The sequence below is a fragment of the Amblyomma mixtum genome, chromosome 4 (genome assembly GCF_055824585.1).
Source record: "Amblyomma mixtum isolate Tamu chromosome 4, ASM5582458v1, whole genome shotgun sequence".
In the NCBI taxonomy this organism is placed as follows: domain Eukaryota; kingdom Metazoa; phylum Arthropoda; class Arachnida; order Ixodida; family Ixodidae; genus Amblyomma; species Amblyomma mixtum.
Window position 1 is genome coordinate 142,353,616 of NC_143015.1, and position 18,443 is coordinate 142,372,058.

At 49.8% G+C, this 18,443-nt stretch overlaps 1 protein-coding gene across 1 annotated transcript in view; it reads left to right on the forward strand.

Annotated features, from left to right (window-relative positions):
• Nucleotides 1-2,018: 2,018 nt before the first annotated feature.
• The window catches only part of LOC149348532 (uncharacterized), a 70,055-nt gene continuing 53,630 nt past the window's right edge, over nt 2,019-18,443 (forward strand). Inside the window, exon 1 of the mRNA XM_089588171.1 lies at nt 2,019-2,312. The gene's annotated coding sequence lies outside the window, so the exon portion shown is untranslated. The remainder of the gene's footprint in view (nt 2,313-18,443) is intronic.

The window sequence follows — 18,443 nt, forward strand, 5'->3', positions numbered from 1 at the left end:
TGGCGATGTATTCTTCGACTAGCTCCGAAGCTGCAACTGCATATAGTCTGCACTGTATACGGCAGCGTGACCCAAGGACTGTAACGAGTACAATAAAGGCTCAGGATAGTAATGGCATCCGGAGCGCCTGCAGGAAGAAAGGCTTTGTACGGAGTTTGGAACAAGGGGGCGGTATAATTGCGCGGAGTGAATCACGCCGACGGTTAAGCCTGGCGGCCAGGTAATGTCCGTGATTGATCTGAACGGCGTGGGTTGTTTCTACAGAGGACTGAACATCGAGCTGGCCATAAGGAGCTACAGCGCTGCCTATCGGGCACGTTTACAACAACAACAAAAGAGGCAGACACGACTTTACTGGAGTAAGTTACCTTTTGTCCTCTTTTTAATCATCTCTTCTGAGAAAAGAAAAAAAAAAACGCAGGATACAATCACGTCATTACTACAAGTAGGGGGCGGCCCAGGATGGAAGGGTTCAGCTCTCAATAACGCCCACATCCTGTAGGATGGCTGTTATAGTAAAGAGAAATAAAAAGAAAGACAAGATGACGGAAGCAGCATAGAGGAACCATCATTTCGAAAAGAGATTGAGCTGTAGCGATGCAAACGCGACTAAAGGATTCAATCATGCACAAGGCTAAGATAGAGCAGCTCCGAACTGCTCCCTTTAATCCCTTTGAGCGCACCGCGAACTTCTTGCTTCTTTAAATCATGCGCAGTCGTTTTTACTAGTTAACGAGCCAATCGCCTTCGGAACGCCTCAGCACCGCAAAGCAAGGATGTTATCATGGTAATGATGTTAGACCTTATATTCAGCGATAACAGTGGCAAGTTATCGTCTCTATTATCCTTTCAAGGCGAGACGTCTGCTTAACAACAAATAATCTAGGGTACCATGTGATAGAAAGTTGAAGTCCTCGTGATTTTATTCGCCATCTAGGTCATGCACGTATCTAAGACATGTAATGCAATGTGCATTTGAAATCAAAATTTTTCCTGTGTTCCCTGCGGCAGTTTTATGCAGTGGAAACGCGCCCGGAAACATTGGCGCCAAGGAGCGTCTTCTGCAGCCCAAGACAGGAAGCGACCACTGAGTTCTCAGAGTCGATTCTTCCTGTTTCTGTTTCCATCGCTTATTAAATACGCAGTTAATGCGCGCAGGACTGTTTATCTGAGGTCACGCCGCACACGCGGCTTCAAAATCCAGGACAATCGACGTTGCCGATGCGTGGAAAAGCAAAGAATTTCGTGGTACACCGGCTGCCATGGACCGTGGCACTACGGCGTGGACCGCCTCCGTAGCGTCAGAGTATGCAGCTCGAGATGGAAATCGCGTCTCTGTTCATCGTTTATCATCGTTACATCCGCACTCCAGCCGAGTGTGCGATCGCCGATTGGCCCAATTTTTTTGCCTTCTTTTATCGTATGCAACGCATTGGTAGCAGACGATGCGTTCCCTAATTTCGTCCGTGAGCCATCAGCAGACACACCCGCTAGGGGCTAGCTCGCACCGTTCTAGCAGGCAGGGGGAACGAAAAGACTCGATCCGCTACCTTGTTTCCGTATCTTAACCCCATATCTCATTCCTGCCGGCTCCTCGCTTTAGTTACAGCACTCCGCGGAGGGCATACGCCGGTGCAGCTTTTATTCGCCGCGCCGCTCCCAGGCCGTTAAATCCTCAAACCCAACCCGAAGCAGACGATTCTTCAGGCGAGCAGAAGTAGCAGAAGACGCAAGCGGGCCCCCCTCCGTTCCGGTTTGGGTTTTCCCCCTCTCACAACCCCTAGCGCACCCCTCACTTTTCTTTCTCTCTCTCGCCTCTTTCCACGCTCTCGACGGCGGCGTTCAAACTTTTACGTTCTCCCATTGGACGAGAGACGGCGACGTCACGCTCGACGTCACAAAAGATGGAAACAAAATGAATACAAACACACGCGGAGGAAGGAGAGAAAAGAGAGAGAGAGCAAAGATATCCTGCCACCCGCTTGCTCAAACCTCCTCTCACATTCGACGCTCGTCTGCCGCAGCGTGTGTGTGGGGCTCTGACAGCGTGGTCTCATCTGCTGCTCCTCGCCCCTCAGGCCAGTTCAGCCTGCGGGTCTAGACGACGTTCCAGTTTTTCGAAGAGTTTGCTCTCCGCCGGTGGTGGTGCGAGTGCTGCCTTTTGGTGGTAGTGGTGACAACAACGGACCCACATCGAACTTCGTTTCTCGGCGGCCATTTGGAATTCTGTGCTGTCAGCGTGCGAGCGATGTTGAGTGCGTCGACGTTTGTGGACGTTGGTTGCACCTGAAGAACCTTGCTTTCAACGCAGCGTAAGTTTGTCGAGATCTTCTTCGGAGGGGGTTTATTTTTCTTGGCACAAACAAAACCGCCGAGGCGCGGTTTCGGCGCGGTTGGTTTGCATTCGTGTTCGGACGTGTTTTGACTAAGGATGAGTAGTCGCTTCGCATATTCCACAGCTCCGAGTTAGGACATGTGCGCGTGGTTGAAGAATAAGACGATCGTTTCGTCTCCACGTGTGCAAAAGTATTTTTTATTCTATTCTGGTGCAGGAATCTTGGCGCGTGTTAGGAAACTTTGTGGGCTTTATTTGTTTTTTTCTTCATCCAGGCGAAAAAGATATGGCTGGAATTCGGATGTTCCACTGCTGTCGTGGAGCGTGGGATGACTTAGACAAATTTAGTTTGCACTGATAAACGATTAGACGAGATTAAGGGCGATTTTGAGTCATCCCTTTTCTGATGCTATCGGCGAGCCTTTCAGTCAGGTTCGACAGTTCTTGCAGTAGGGGCAACATAATGTCAATCAGGTCCGATCACATCGCTTTGGGCGGGAGTCTTCAATGTTGCCTAAAAGCTTTATGACGTTTTCGGAATGGCCAAATGAAATTTAGGTCACTCGCTATTAATTGCTGCATTGTTCGGTTGAACGTACCAGTGTGTGCTATCGCATCTTCTCTGATTGTTTTATTTGTTCCGGCAGTACTGCTAAAAAAAAAGGCGATTTCACTTGAGTGGCACAAATCATTCTCGTTGGTATTCCTCCTCAATAATCATAGAAGTTTTGCAGTTGTTTTGAGCGATATTTTCGCGGACATATCTGGTAGCTATGCACCGCTACTACACTTGAAGCGAGCTGATGACCCGTACAATCTTTAGCTGTTCGAGCCTGCGTCTCTAAGAAGGTAGAAAGTAGTCTTTGCCAAAATGTTTTTATCCCCAGGGGCTTAACATATTCTGGTCATTTGCCGGCCTGGTAGTAGAATCCACACTCATGTTTTACCGTTTAAAGCGGTAGTTGGTGATCTTTAGATTCAAGGCACATGGTAACTAGCGCTAAAGACAAGATAAAACCGGTTGATGCCTAACGTTGTGGTCTCTCTTCTGTCCTTGTCTTTAGCGCTAGTTGCCGTGCGGCTTGAATGTTTTACCGAGCAAAGAACGAGAAATCGCCCCGTTGTGAAATGACTCATGCAGCACCTTTGTGAGGAAGTTGGATATCTATGCATCCTTCGGAGAGACTTCCGTTCCAAGTCTAGGGAGTTGCAAATGCAGTAGCTACAACTACGCAGACAGTTGCAACGCCGCACAGGGTATTGGAATGGGACTGATGAAACTTACGTAGTTGTAACCCCGACCGGAAATTACCGGGAAGTCGCGTTCCCGGATAAATGCGTTGTGTTCGGCTGTAGTTGCGGCTCTTTGTTTCTTCGCCCCCCCCCCCCCCCCCCCCCCCGTTGGTTTTCTCCGGACCCATCTGTCTTCAGGATACGGAACTGTCAGCCCGCTCCTATTTGGCGTAGTTTGGCAATTTATCCAAATTATTCTAAATTTGAAATTTGTACCTTGGAGATATTGAAGAGACGGGGGCAAATAAGCGGGGTTTATTAAATAAAATTTGCACCAAACGCGATTTCATCACGAAGAAAACGCACGCTGGAGAGGTTTACGTCAAATTTATTTCACAGTACCGAACGCCAGTTAGTAACTTACCACCCGTCTTGAAAAACAACACACACAGGCCGTAGTGCGAAAATTACTAGCTAGGGTGGACACGGCAAGCATTTCGAAATAACCAGAATTTAAGCGTGCATGTGCTTTTTTTTCCCCATCCATTGGGTTCCCTGGGAGTACAGATTAGGGGGGGGGGGGGGGGGGGGTTATAGAAGCGTAAAATGCTTAGGACCGCCTCCACCTTGCATGCGATTGGTTGAAAAAAAAAGGCGTGTTCATACAAGATCGAACAACGAGGCGATTCGGTGTAGTGAGCGAATTTATTTTATTTATACATACTGCAGCCCTACTGGGCTATTGCAGGGGTGGGTGTGAACAAAACAATGTAGAGAAACAAGGAGCACAACAATGGCAAACATCCGAAACAATGAGTGCAATGCAAGAAAAAAGGGAAAATTATTCAATAGCCGCTAAAAACTGCTCCAAAGGAAGAGAGCGTGTAGAGCCAGGTAACGAATTCCAGCATTCGATTACACGAGGAAAGAAACTGTATTTAAAAGTGTCCGTGCGAGCAAAATAAGGCGTGATGTTTAGGCTGTGGGGACTTCTAGTTTTAGATGGTATAGCAGGGATTAGGTAATCATTTGCAGACGTCCGGCAAGAAGAGTTAATAATGTAATACAGAAATTTTAAAGACTCAGTCCTTCGTCGAGCTAAGGATTAGAAAAAAAAAAAGTTCAGTTAATCGCGGGTCACACTTGCTTAGTTCGAGAGAAGTTTGTCAATTACTTCCGCCGGTTTAAGACAATATTTTTTTTTTTTCCTGGGGTCTCGCGTTTGGCATTAGTGCCAAATCGCCTGTGTAGCATGCAGGGGGTGGTTCGTGCGTTACCGCGGAGTCTCTGATTATCCGCACACGGCTTGTTGTTGACTCTGGCTGGCTCGCCGGGCAGCGACACGTGTCCAGGAAGGATTAGGGCAAGGCGCCGGCCAAGAAATAGCAGAACCAAGGAGCGCGCGCGTTTTAGTGCCTGCTTTTATTTTTCGGTTTTGTGTCTCGCGACTAGCGCGTCCGCCACAATCGGTTGTGAGTCACTTTTTGAAACCTTGAGACAAGATGGAGGCTTCGCCGCGATACACGCTGGCTGGTATGCATGGTAACGGAAGCTGGACACGCGGCTGTTGACTTGCGCTGTACAGACGCGAACAGTATAAAAGGGAACGCACGTTTCTCACTGGAGGTCTAAATTTAAGTTTGCATTAATGAGTTGAGATTTGTAAGGAGCTCGGAGGTCATGAGTGCAAAGAAAGCGTGGTTTCGAAAAAATAAAAGCATTTTTCTCATTCAACTTTTTAGGAATAATTCTCTACCTTTAGTTAATATTAGTAATAATACGTATTAAGTCATTACGAAAAAAAAAAAACAAATTGTCATCAAGCTCACCGTAGCGATAAGTGCAGCAACTGAACAGAGTGGTTTGGTTTGGTTTATGGGGTTTAACGTCCCAAAGCGACTCAGGCTGTGAGAGACGCCGTAGTGAAGGGCTCCGGAAATTTCGACCACCTGGGGTTCTTTAACGTGCACTGACATCGCACAGTACACGGGCCTCTAGAATTTCTCCTCCAAAGAAATTCCAGCCGCCGCGGCCGGGATCGAACCCGCGTCTTTTGGGTCAGCAGCCGAGCACCATAACCACTGAGCCACCGCGGCGGCGCAATTGAACAGTGTATCGACGAACTGGCAAGCAAGAAGAACTCATAACTGCCTCACCATTACCGAAAATCTCTTAGCACAAAACAAAATGGTTAAAAGGCATTATTAACACCATGCCCCACGTGAGTGTTGATTCAAAAGATTGAACACAACAACCTCGACCGTAAGAGATTGATTTCTTCATTAAGCACTTTCTTTTGTGATCTCAAACAAGTATGTTTCAATGTAAGAGACATGAACATCAGTGAAAATGAAGTGTTCCCTTTGGTATTGCTCGCGCCTGTATGTCGCTGCGCGGTAGTCTAGACTTTGATTAGCAGTCTCGCGTCCTCATGACGTCGGTCTGCCATGACGTGTTCGCTTATCTACGTGTTGACGTTCTTGAGACGCGGTTAGCCTGCGTTTACGATTACAGCCACAACGGACGTAGTCGCGAGGGGACATGCTGACGTCACTCCAAAATGGAGAAGTTACCACTTGACGACAAGAGTTACGACAGAAGTTAGAGAGCAGCAAGATGTCATTTTCTGGCTAAAAAATTACGGTGCGTTGGGAGAACGCCCTCGACTAGCGAATCCGCGCTGTTCTTAACGCCAATTCCGCCTTTATTCTTTTTGTATTAGTTTTTTTTTCCTTCAGCGCCAGAGGGCGTCTGTGCGCAAGCGAACTGCTTAATTAGTGAGCGTGTAACGATTACCCTGTACTGGAGCAACGCAGACAGAACGGCAGAGTCAGACGTACCAGCCTGATGAGCGAACCTTTTTGACCAGCAAAGAAGTGGGGGACATTGTGGATCGAGTGGAGAAAGAAGTAGCACAATGCGTAACAAAACACTGAGGATGCACTTAAAAACAAATATGCCTTTATGGGAGTAAAACTCCTTTTGTGTTTAGAGTGTATGTCGAACTAACTGGATTAATCAGGAAAAAAACAAAAACAAACAGGAAAGATACATAGAACAAAAATAACTACTGGAAAGACAAAGAATCGATTCTAAGCTCGTGGAATGCGGAAATTAAAGAGGCATTTGAACTCAGGAAACAGGCATAGGGTGAGCACAGAGCGGCCAGAAGGACCTGGCTGGCACAGGTGAACATAAAATGGGGCAGGTATCGACGACGCAAGATTCATATTCAGGAGCATGAAGACGTTAAAATCGAAGCACAAGGCTCTCGTTGATTGGTGGCGGTTAGGACAAAATATATAGCACTGCCCGAGGAAATTTTGGAATCATGAATTTCTCAGGCAGGGACACCGAAAGCATGTAAGGGCGAGGAAGGGAGCAATTTGGAGGGCAACGCGTCCTAACAGTGCATCGATACGGTAATTCGCGAGGAATTTAAAGGAAACGGCTGGGTGGTGTCTGCAACGCTGCAGACGGCGGGCGAAAAGTTAATCTTGGGGACGTGGACTGGAACAAAGCGCTGGAAGGGATTCCTAAGAATACAGCAACCGGACCAGCAAGTGCAGCGGTATAGACGGAAAACTTCGGCTTTTTGAGGTTTTGAACTGCGGTGGAGCGGTTATTTCCGGTCTGGTAGTTTCTCCTTTCTGTAAGTGCTCCGGGCCGGGCTAGTTCAGCGCTCCCGTTACCACTACCTTCACGCAAGCCTTTTTTCTTTTCTCCTTGAAGGGTGAAAGGGTCTTAACTGTTCTCGGTCTATTTCACATTATCCGCCAGAAAAAAAAGGGGGCGTTATGAGGGGATGCGGTTAGCCTGTATACTAAACGTGCACATTCAATTATTGTTGCTGCAATGTATTTGATTGGAGGTACCCCTTTCTTCTAACTCATCCATCTAAGTTTGCCGTAAAACAAACAAAAAACGCTAACATTGATTGGTTAGATTTGGTTTATGGGGTTTAACGTCCCAAAGCGACTCAGGCTATGAGAGACACCGCAGTGAAGGGCTCCGGAAATTTCGACCACCGGGAGTTGACATCGCACAGTACACAGGCCTCTAGAATTTCGCATCCATAGAAATTCAGCCTCCGCGGCGGGGATCGAACCCGCGTCTTTCGGGTCAGCAACCGAGCACCATAACCACTGAGCCACCGTGAGCAAACTGACACTCACGACAAGCCCGTCAAAGCCGAACAAATCTTGGAGCTTAGAGACCTCTTAGTCCTGTATATTTTGTCAGCTGTAGAGCAGAATACAGGGTAACAACAAAATGTCTATGCATTCCTTCGTGATGACAACGCTGTTCGACGGGTGACGATGCACAAGTGACGTCACCAATCACCGGCGGTACGCAAGAGCAATGGCTGAGTGCGCATCGTCAGCCACTCGCTACACAAATCGCTATGTACACCAAACAACCCGTTCGGGAGCGGCAATCCTCTGCGCGCTGCCGACTACAATTTCGCTCTGAAGAATAGCCCGAGGAAGAATGATACGTTGTGTCGAGAGGGGCAGGGGGTGATTTCAGCGCCATTCGAAATATACACCCTCGTATGGACACGCTGACTGGCTTCCTAAGGTAGGCTGTGCGTTTTTATGGCAAGCACGTCCCTACAGAAGGGAGGCCTCTCCGGGCCCGCTTATAAGCGGCACACGTCACGGAGTGTGTACGTCACGCATAGATTAGAGAGCCGAACGCATTCCGGGATCAAACGGTTGTGAGTTGCGGCGTTATCAGTTTTCGGGACCAAGCTCGATGTGTTCTTTCTGCGGACGCTTGGTATGCGGCCGAACCTTGAGGCCATCATTGACGAGCCGGTGACGGAAATGCGTTTTTAGTGAGTGTTGTAATCGCTCCCTACCCGTGCCTGCCGTGGGTCGAATTGCAAACACTCCCTGAGGACTCCGGAAAGGCTAAAGCGAGGGCGCTCACATATCTCGGAGGACACCTGAACCGCGCCGTAAGAGAACGGAGGAAGGTGGGAGTAAAAGAAGAGAGAGAAAGAGGTGCCGTAGTGGAGGGCTCCGGAGTTATTTCGACCACTTGGGGATCTTTAACGTGCACTGACAACGCACATTGTGTTTAAATTGGTTGTTGAGGTAAGGAAACGGCGCAGTATCTGTCTCTCATATCTCGGTGGACAACAGAAACGCGCCGTAACGGAAATGAGGAAGGTGGGAGTGAAAGAAGAGAGAGAAAGAGGTGCCGTAGTGGAGGGCTCCGGAATGATTTCGACCACCTGGGGATCTTCAACGTGCACTGACATCGCACAGCACACGGGTGCCTTCTGCGTTCCGTCTCCATCGAAACGCGGCCGCCGCGGTCGGGTTCGAACCCGGGTACTCACTCCGGCTCGGTAGACGAGCGCCCTAACCACTGCGCCACCGTGGTTTTGCGAGTCCTCCGTATAACTGGTTGAGAAACCATGCCAGAAAACGGACGCAGACCCTCGAGCGGCGGACGTTATCGCGTAACCGCGCAAACGCAACGTTCGGGGTCACGGTCGCGTGAGAAACAGCGGCCGCTGCTGCTGCAGCAATAGGAAGCGTGCGCGACTGATTGTGGCCGCGCCTCTTCTTTTCTTCTTTCTTTCTTCCGTATCTCTAGCCTTGCGCGCAGCGGCGGAAAGACGTCGAGAGTTGTCTAACCGCTAAGCAAGCGCGCGTTGCAGAAGAACGTGCAAAAAATGCATATTCTGGTCCAATAGTGCAATAACAATAAAACTTTGCGTCATTGAGAAGCGCGCGGTCCTTGGGTTAACAACTAAGGCGACCGTGAGAATTCAGGGCATCACGGTTTAGTTCAGAGTGCGAGTTTCCCTTATAAAATGGTCTATAGACAGTCCATAGACTTCTTATAGACTCTATTGCCTTCGTATAGATATTTCTTTTTGTCTACTCATAGTCTGTAGACGAAAGTCTACTAAGAGTATGGCCATAAATCTATAGATTGTCTATAGACTGTCTATGGAATTTGGAATTTGTATTACCCACAGACAGTTCTCTAGGATTTGTCTATAGAGAGTCTATAGACATTATAGACAGAAGTCTATGATCGGCTAGTCAGTCTTTTTTTTTCAACTCTCCAAATATATTACGCGGATACCATCATGCCTTTGTTTAATTTCATAAATCAGCAGTCATGCACGCATTGCACAACTAGAAGGGAAGAGCATATGGATATATTACAGTAAGCACCTACGGGTACATGACAAAGCACATGACTGAATGAAGGGATATGGGAGAGGCTTTTATCCTCCAGTGGGCGTAGTTATAGCTGATGATGATCTACTGGGACTCCACAGCGACCATAGTCATTGCTGATATGAAAGAATACGAATAAAGATGGTTGTCGGGCAAGGTGACACAATATATCTTCTATTATTCGAGGAGGCGTTTTTGCGGGTTGACTGGGAGTATCTGGTGTCATGGTTGAAGATGAACATCAAGTTACCTTCCATTTTTTGATGAAATTCGCCTGCCAAGTAACTCAGATGAGGAACTGCAGTACACCTTTGAGGACATGAGCCCGCAAAGTACATCGGTAGGTTTTAGAATCTAGCAGTGACGTACACTGGTCAGGGAAGCGTATACAACAGCCTACGACAAGTAGTGAAGTGTAGGATGCAGTAAGAGCCAATTAGCGATTGCAGATCCCGACCGAGGCGAAGAAGTTGCCAAGCGAGTGAGAATAGCGTTGAGTAAATTGTTGAGTTGTAGATAGCAGGTTATCGATATAATTACGAGCACCAACTGGCGGCTACGACATACCCACATATGGGTCTACATGGTGTAAGATGTTCGCACAAACTTATTTGAAAGAAAAAAATGCTTATGTGCATTGAAGATTTCGTAGATGGTACTCATAAAGTTCACATTAGCCGACGTATACCCAGCAATTCTGGACAAAAGCATTTTTCTTCTCGAAAGAGTTTACGAACGCATTTTTTATTACTGGAATGTTTCACTTGCAGCGTTCCAATGTTCGAAATTTTGGTCCAAGAATGCTGGACATGATAAGGACAGGAAGGCAGGTGCGTGTAATTATAATCCCTACACTCTAAACCTAAAGGAATAAAAAAGGGACTAAGCTGTGCGCACTCCTTTTTATGAAAGATATTGTGTTAGCTGACAGCTTACTTCCATATAGGAGGTATTCACATGACGTCATCCGCAAGGGGCGCTAGCGGGCGGCGCGGCATTCGCCATGTTGGTGGTCGCGCGCGCGGCCGCCGCAGCCAGCCGCAGCGTTTGAATAGCTGGTGATGGGTGAAATGTGAGTGTATTTCGCGTCTCGCCGCACGTAATTTCTGTCCGACCCGTGCCGCCGCGTGACTGAGTGAATATTCCGTGAACTGTGCGAAGCAGAAAAGAGCGGGCACGCTCAGAAGGTTGTACTTTGTGAAAAGGTCGACCCCCCGTAGGAATGCGGAGGCACCGGCATGGTGTGCGACGTATACAAGACTGCTGCCGCGCGTTGAATTCACCGGTATCGAGGCCCACCTTGTGTACGGCTTAAGTTTGCTGGCAGGCCAAGGAATTAAAGGATATAAACCCATGAGAGGGTGCAATTACTTGACAAGCGGGTGAGTCCAAGAGTCGTGCTGTGGGTGCCGACGTCCGCGGTGCCGACGGCCGAAGTGCCGTTTTTGAAGAGGTGAGTAATTCGAAGGGTCTGTTCACTTAGCTGTAGCTTAACTTGTCATCTCTACCTGCTGAAAGTGACGTGTTACAACTGAATCTAGCGGAATGGCTGCACACTGCGTTGCTGCGAAAACGGTCTTGTGCATACGAAGCAGCGCTACGTAGCTACAATCAAAACTGCAAAACATTCTCGCTGTGTCTGCCGTTCGTGCTGCGAGCGCATGGCGGTATTTGTTTGGCCGTTCTGTCGGGTAAATAAGGCAGCTATGACGCTTTGCTTTTCTGCTGAAAGACCGTACGTCTGAGAAGCGTCAGCAGTTCGCGGACTACAGCTAGGCGCTTGAATTATCAATTTCTGCGGTGGCATACGCAGTTTTGGAATTTCGGTAATTAATCGTGCTGTTTATCCGCGATGTGCCCTGCATGACTAGCTGACAGTTATCAACTGATATTAAAAGCTGCAAGTCGTGTACGTTCTTGCGTGCAGCGCAGCCAGCCAGTTTTGCTGCCCAGTTGAGGCAGCTCGGTTATATCACGGCGCAGAAAATTCTGCTGCAAACTTCATGCACAATAAGCGCTCCGCAAAGATAAGTGGTCGCTGACGTATTCAACAACGTACAAATATGCTCCGGATCACTAACAGTTCAGGCCGGGTACCTCACGGCGCACCGTGACACTGCGCGAGCTGGCCTGAAACGACCGCAAACATGGCGCGCCTGCCGCGACGACGCTCGCGCCGTCTGGTAGCGCGGCCTCAGTGAATACCTCCTATAGGCATATTCGTGAGTGCACCGACGTCGCGAGAGAAGACTCCTATCGGCGGATAACAACGCTGACCACTTCTCCATCGAAACACTTCTCGCCTTCTCACTCGCAAACACACACATGTCATTGGCACGCGCAACACACCTGGCGCAACATTCATCGGGTCACTGACCCCCCACCACAAAGGTAGGCGGTGAAAATAAAGGAACGGGGAGAAGCGGACGCCGGCAACGAATGAAAGGGCCGTTGTACAGCAACGCAGGGATCATCGGCGACGCTACGGCGCCAACAAAAGGAGGGGGCGAAAGATGAGGAAACCGCATCGAGGCGAAGAAGACGATCGTCGTCGCCTTCCGCAACCGAACGGACCCCGTAACCGACTGAGCGGCGCAAAAGCCGTCGTTGTTAACGGCCCCGCAGCACACAGACCTCGCGACCTCCTCCCCTCCAAAGGCCGATCCGCCCCGGCAAAGTGTCGGCTCTTTCCGGACCGAACCGGCGTGGGGGGGGGGGGGGGGGGGGGAGGGGAGGGGGGAGGGGAAGAGGCACAACTTCCCCTTTGCCTTATTACAGCACCATCACCACCGGCACGAAGCGGTCGCTCGTGCCGCTATGCGTGTGCATACCTCAACCCTTCCCTCCCTTGTCTGTTCTGTTCGTCGCCACCAACAAAAGAAAGAAAAGGCGGGCCCAGGCAACCCCATACTAGCCGATAATCCCGATGGCATCCATTTTCTTCGTCTTCCTACTCCTCTGTCCTCATTTGTTTTCATTTTTATTCTTTTTACGCCTACCGCGGAGCGATAAGTAAGATGACGAGCTGGTTTTCAGGGCGGTTCAAGGTCGACTGTTATCGCAGGACGTTTGAGTTCAGCGGGTTGAAGTCTCGGAAAGTGTGCGCGGAGTTTTGTCAGCTGCAGTCCTGGCCAAAGCTTCCAGAAACGCAACAGCGGTTAAGGTTATGTTGGTTTGTTCACGTGATGAGGGGGTGATGATGGATCTGTTGACAAAAAGGCAGTTGGTTGGTTTGTTTATGGGGTTTAACGTCCCGAAGCGACTAAGGCTATGAGAGACGCCGTAGTGGAGGGCTCCGGAAATTTCGATCACCTGGGGTTCTTTAACGTGCACAGACATCTCACAGTACACGGGCCTCTAGAATTTCTCCTCCAAAGAAATTCAACCGCCGTGGCCGGGATCGAACCCGCATCTTTCGGGTCAGCAGCCGAGCGCCATAACCACTGAGCCACCACGGCGGCACAAAGAGGCAGTGTTAAAGAGGACACGGACGTTGCGCATAAATCGTGCACTACTGCTAAACCTAACTGTCCATCACGTTCTGTTCTGCAGCCACTCGATCCTTATCTTTCTTACATTACGGATGATGTCATCGCGCTATTTTTGAATCCTCGAAGCCATGTGCCACGTGGTGGCGGCTAAGAGAACTAGAAGCGCCGGTCCAGAATTCCTGGTAATGAGTTTAAAGCCTTGTGAGACTCCAGCATACCCGTGAATGTTCGCAAGTCCTGCAGTCGTGCACAGTATTGGAAGGGCGGGATGCGGCGCATACCGGTTTGGGCTTGACGGACGGGCGGTTTTGGCTGGCACGCGTCCCTTATCTGGCTGGCCTAATCTGACTCCAGACGCCGGTGCCGCGGACTCGATAAGCATATGTCCAGACCCGGGTATGCGCCGACTCCGCGTACTTTGCATTCCAGCTTCGATTGACTTTTCGAGACCCTACTATGTATCACTCGGAGAACCCTTCTAGCTGCTATTCCCCCGTACGGGAACTAATGCTTTTTCCTGGGTAATTCTGTATGCGACTGACCAGTTATCCACTGACCATATAGGCTGGCTTCGAGGTGCAACAACCACAGCACTTTGTTGCGCTTTACCTATAAAGCTGAACAATCCGGTTTCTTCCTGAACGAAATGCCGTCGTCGCTGAGACCTTTGGCGCATGCGCAGTCCATCCAGATGCACAGTTCTTGTATTGCAGTCGTTCACACGCCTGTCTATACAGCGCTCGAACTGCGCGCTCAGTTGTCCATTCGTACCTGTCACTGCCTGAGGGCCCCGATGTAAATATTAAAAACATTAGGAGTTGAACAGGCTCCATGGGAACGTGCATGCGCATTGCGCGATAAGGTCTTGTTTTGAGCCCTAGGCCACTTGTAAAATGATGCAAGTGTACTTCTCGGTCAGCCTTTCGAGAGATCTACAGTCAGGTACAAATCAATAATGAAGCGGCTTTACCCCATCAAAGGATCCCCTTCCAACCAGTCAATGGTGTCGGCCAATTCTCAAGACCGTGCCAGCGTTACAATGCAGGGAGTGGCAGATAAAATAAGATAGTCTCGTCCCTCCGTGGTCGGGAATATTACCCCTTCCCTGCATTGTGACCCCGCTAGCAGGTTCCTGAGAATCGGCCGACGCCATTGGCTGGAAGGGATTCTTTTGACAGGCAAAAGCCACTACGTTATTGAGTTGTATCCGACTATAGAGAGATGAGTGGCAAGTGTGCGAACCGGTAGTCGATTTCCACTCCAGGGCGGCCCATCAGTCAGTTGGAACTGGCTTCTTGTATACTGGGCTTTGGTTTGAACTCTCCCCATCGAATTATCGAAAGCGGACTGTGAATACACTGCAATGCACTCCGTACAGGATGGCACAAGACAGGAGACACCCGTCCTGTGTTGCCTCTTACTGACTGGGTATATCTTTGTGCCGGAGTCCATCTCGCCAAGTCCCGCCAAGTGTGTGTGCCATTCCAGAGGGCCCGCATCAGCTGCCTCTTCAAAGCCCATTTGCTGCGCCTTGACGTGGGCATCCGCCTCCTACGCACTCAGCACATGCAGCGCCTCTTCAGTGGCCATCGCCTCTAAATATAGACTCGAAGCAGGATGTGTGTGTGCAGAAGGAGATGTCACCCTTTAACACTGTTTCTCTCTCAAGTACTCGCGGGCTAGGCCGGTGAGCCAATCGGTCCAGAAACGGTCGGTTGTAGTGGATGCGGAAGAGACAGTCGGTTTTTCCAAACTCCTCTGCACAGTGACAGACGCAAAATACTTTACCGGGCTGGCGAAGTGACGATGAGCGAAGAAGACGTTGGGCAGAGAGAAACGTTTTTTTTTTTCGTCCTTGCGAAGCAAGTTTGTTGTAATGCTTTCTAGCTCCAGGAAAGTTGGACATCGTCCTCTAAGTGATTTTCGCAAGGAAAACCGTTTCTTAACATAGTGCGTCCCAAAGCCAGTTGGCACGGTAGATCCGGGAGGGTGCCTTTAGTTGAAGCTTCAAGGTTTTCGGCGGGCGCTATTGTGAGCGCGCTGTCAACCGGGCTTTCATGGTGTGTGGTGAAGGAATGTTCTTCTCGAAGGCCGACCGACGTTCCAATCGCAGCACATTTTTGGAAGTGTGGGTCTGCAGAAACGTCCGGGTGTCACGGGGACCAGCACAATGGCAGCCACCTGGTGTCACAGGTGTCACTTACATGCGGTGCCCTCTATGCTGCTAATGCACTGTGGGAGCCGCACAGGACGGTTACCACTGCGTAACGCGATATTCAGCCACAGCTAGTTGCAGTGTGTGGTGACTAGCATTATTGATTCGTTACTGTCTGCCTGATGCCCTTGTAGAGTGCACGAGGGGTCACTGCACTGTCGGTAGTGACGAGAACGATACCCCCCCCCCCCCCCCCACACACACACACACAAAAAAGTCCTGACTACGTGCCTGGCTCGGACCACACAGTACGGTGCGTTGTAGTGACGGGATGCATGTGGTCACGGCGTTGCCATGGTGTCACGCATCACGTCACTGCAACGTCGCCGCTCCAGTCCGTTTCGGGCGGTGCTGGCTACAGCTCCAATGGACCTTTTCTACTGGAAAATTTTGGCGGGATTTCAGGACTCGTTCCGGGGGCCACGGGATCGTCCGAGCGGAACCCAGACAGGCTAGAGTCACTGGACTCCACCTAGACAGCCGAAGGTGCTTACGCTTACTTTTCTTGTCCGGCGGCCCTACCACCGCACGGTCAGCGCGTTGCAGGTTATGATGACCGCGTCTGTACCTCATGCGCACAATGACCCTGTTTCATTTCCGGCAAAACAGATCACTTAAGTTTCGATCGATCACTACGGCTCCGCTTTGAATACTCCTGCAGACTCCGCACCTGAGACCTCCTCCCACGCAGGAACTGATTAGAGGTGCACACTTGGGAAGAAAATGCGGACTCCCTCCTTTGAGTCCACGATAAAGGGGCGTGGGTGTTTCGGTTGTACGCCGCATTTAGCGCGGCTCTTCGTGATGACGTCACGAGGACTTGAAAAGCTGTATTTCGTTCGGCCTCGGCAACGCTGCTATGAATAGAAAACCCTCGTAGCGCGTAACAGCTGAGTGGCGAAAACGCGCGGTAGCAAGTGCTGTGTGTCGTATGACGTAGTACATGACGCAACCTATGAGATAGCGCGCCCTGAAAGTGACGCAGTGATAGTGCGCCTCTCTGGACGGTAACACGAGGAGGACTGTTATAACTCGTCGAGTCTGCGACGGCCGTTCCCGTACTCTTGCCTCCTGGTTTCTCAACTTTTTCATCAAGGGATGAAATGGAAAGTCGGCCGACGAAAAGACTGGAGATAAGCCAAGGAAAGTTAAACGACCTATGGAGAGGATAATTGTAGGTGTAACTTAAGAGGCAAGACAGCGGAGTGAGTCAGTGAACTAACGCGAGTTAATGACACGCTATTCGAAATCAAAAGGAAATGGACTTGGGCAGGGCATGTAATGCGAAGGCAAGATTACCGATGGTCGTTAAGGCTAACGGAGTGGATAAGAAGAGAAGGCAAGCGTTGCAGGGGGCCCGGCAGGAAGTGAGGTGGGCGGGTGAGATAAGAAAGTTTGCGGGGATACGTTGACTGCAGCTGGAAAAGGGCAGGGTTAATTGGAGAGACATGAGACAGAGGTCTTTGTCATGCGGTAAGCATACAAAGTTGAAATCATGATGATGAAAGTGAAAGGCGTTCCATCCAGACGAAAGCTTAGAATGATATATCAGGAGCACGCTCAGCAGTCTTCCACATAGTCCCAAACTCCACCTTACTTTCTCCAGCGGTTAACTAACTAGTCTGCGTGCTGCCCTAGAGTAAAGAGCGCAGCTGTTAACTACGCTAACGGCGCCGTGTAATAGAGGCTTATAATAGAGTAACCTTAACCGATAGGGTCACCCTATTGTAAATGTGCCTAATGACATGCGCCACCTTTGGCACGTATACTTGGGGGTCAAACGAGAACTGAGATGAGGTCAGGCCCGGGGTACATTTTATTTCCTTTAAAACTGCCTTTATTCTTTGCCAAAAAGTGAGTTGTTCGGTTTTAACATCAGGATCTGTTCCCTCCTGAAAGCAACTGAATACTGTTGAGTATGACTCAACACTGATTGCATAATATCGGTGGCATCACAACGCTGGTCTCACTCAATCACCGTCGGAAGCACGGGTTTGGTGTAAACCTTGGGCGGCGCCTCAGAGCAGGCCAAACGCGGGATATAGGTCGTCCTTTGTCCACCAGCGTGTGCTCAAAGCGCAAAGGAACGACGGAAAGAAAGGCGCCAGAGAAAGAAGTGCAATTCGCAGGAAAAGCCCGGCCTCTCTATTGGCGCCGACGACGACAGTCGGGTCGTGCGTCCAGCCTGGGTCATCCGCGGCCTATCTATAACCCGTGGCGACCGCGGCGATATGGATTTGCTGACACAGAGTGAGATTGGCTGCCCGTTTGCTCGTCTCCTCGCAAGCGAGACGGAGCGCCCATTTCCTCCAAGACTATCGCGAGCCGTCTTCTCGAGGAAATCAGTAATCAGTCTCTATGCAAACAAGCGCTGGCTGACCGCTCCCCTCCCAGTCTTCGGGGTCGTGGAGGGCCGGTGATTAGTTTGCCTGTGGGATGCTTGTTGAGCACAATTTCATTTCCGGTACGCCAGTGTCAAGATATGGGTGCAACGCTATCGTTCGGGCCCCTTCCTGGTTGTGACCGCGCTCAGGGCTAAGAAACTTTCAACCTAGAATGAAATGGTGTGGCCGTGTGGAAGAAATACATCGCCTTGACAATGCACACGGAAAGAATATGGACTTAACCCGTATATGTCCACCGTGTTACATGTAGGACACCACATTTTTGCGCATTGTAGCTGGAAGACCACCGCACGTGATGGGAAATGGGATTTTAAAGTCGAAGGCACATGTTTGAAGTTTTAGTACACGCAATTAGTAGCAAATGCCCCTAGTATCCAACATTGTAAGAAGGCATAAATGTCGGTGTTGAGAAAAATGAACTAAGCATCTTATATAAAAAGAAAATATTTTCATCTTTTCAAATTTTTGATGTTTCGGCATGCGTCGGTTAACGAACGCGTTGAATTCACGCTGAAAGGTAGTGTTTTAAACCGGCCATGGACGGATTCGGGGTGGATG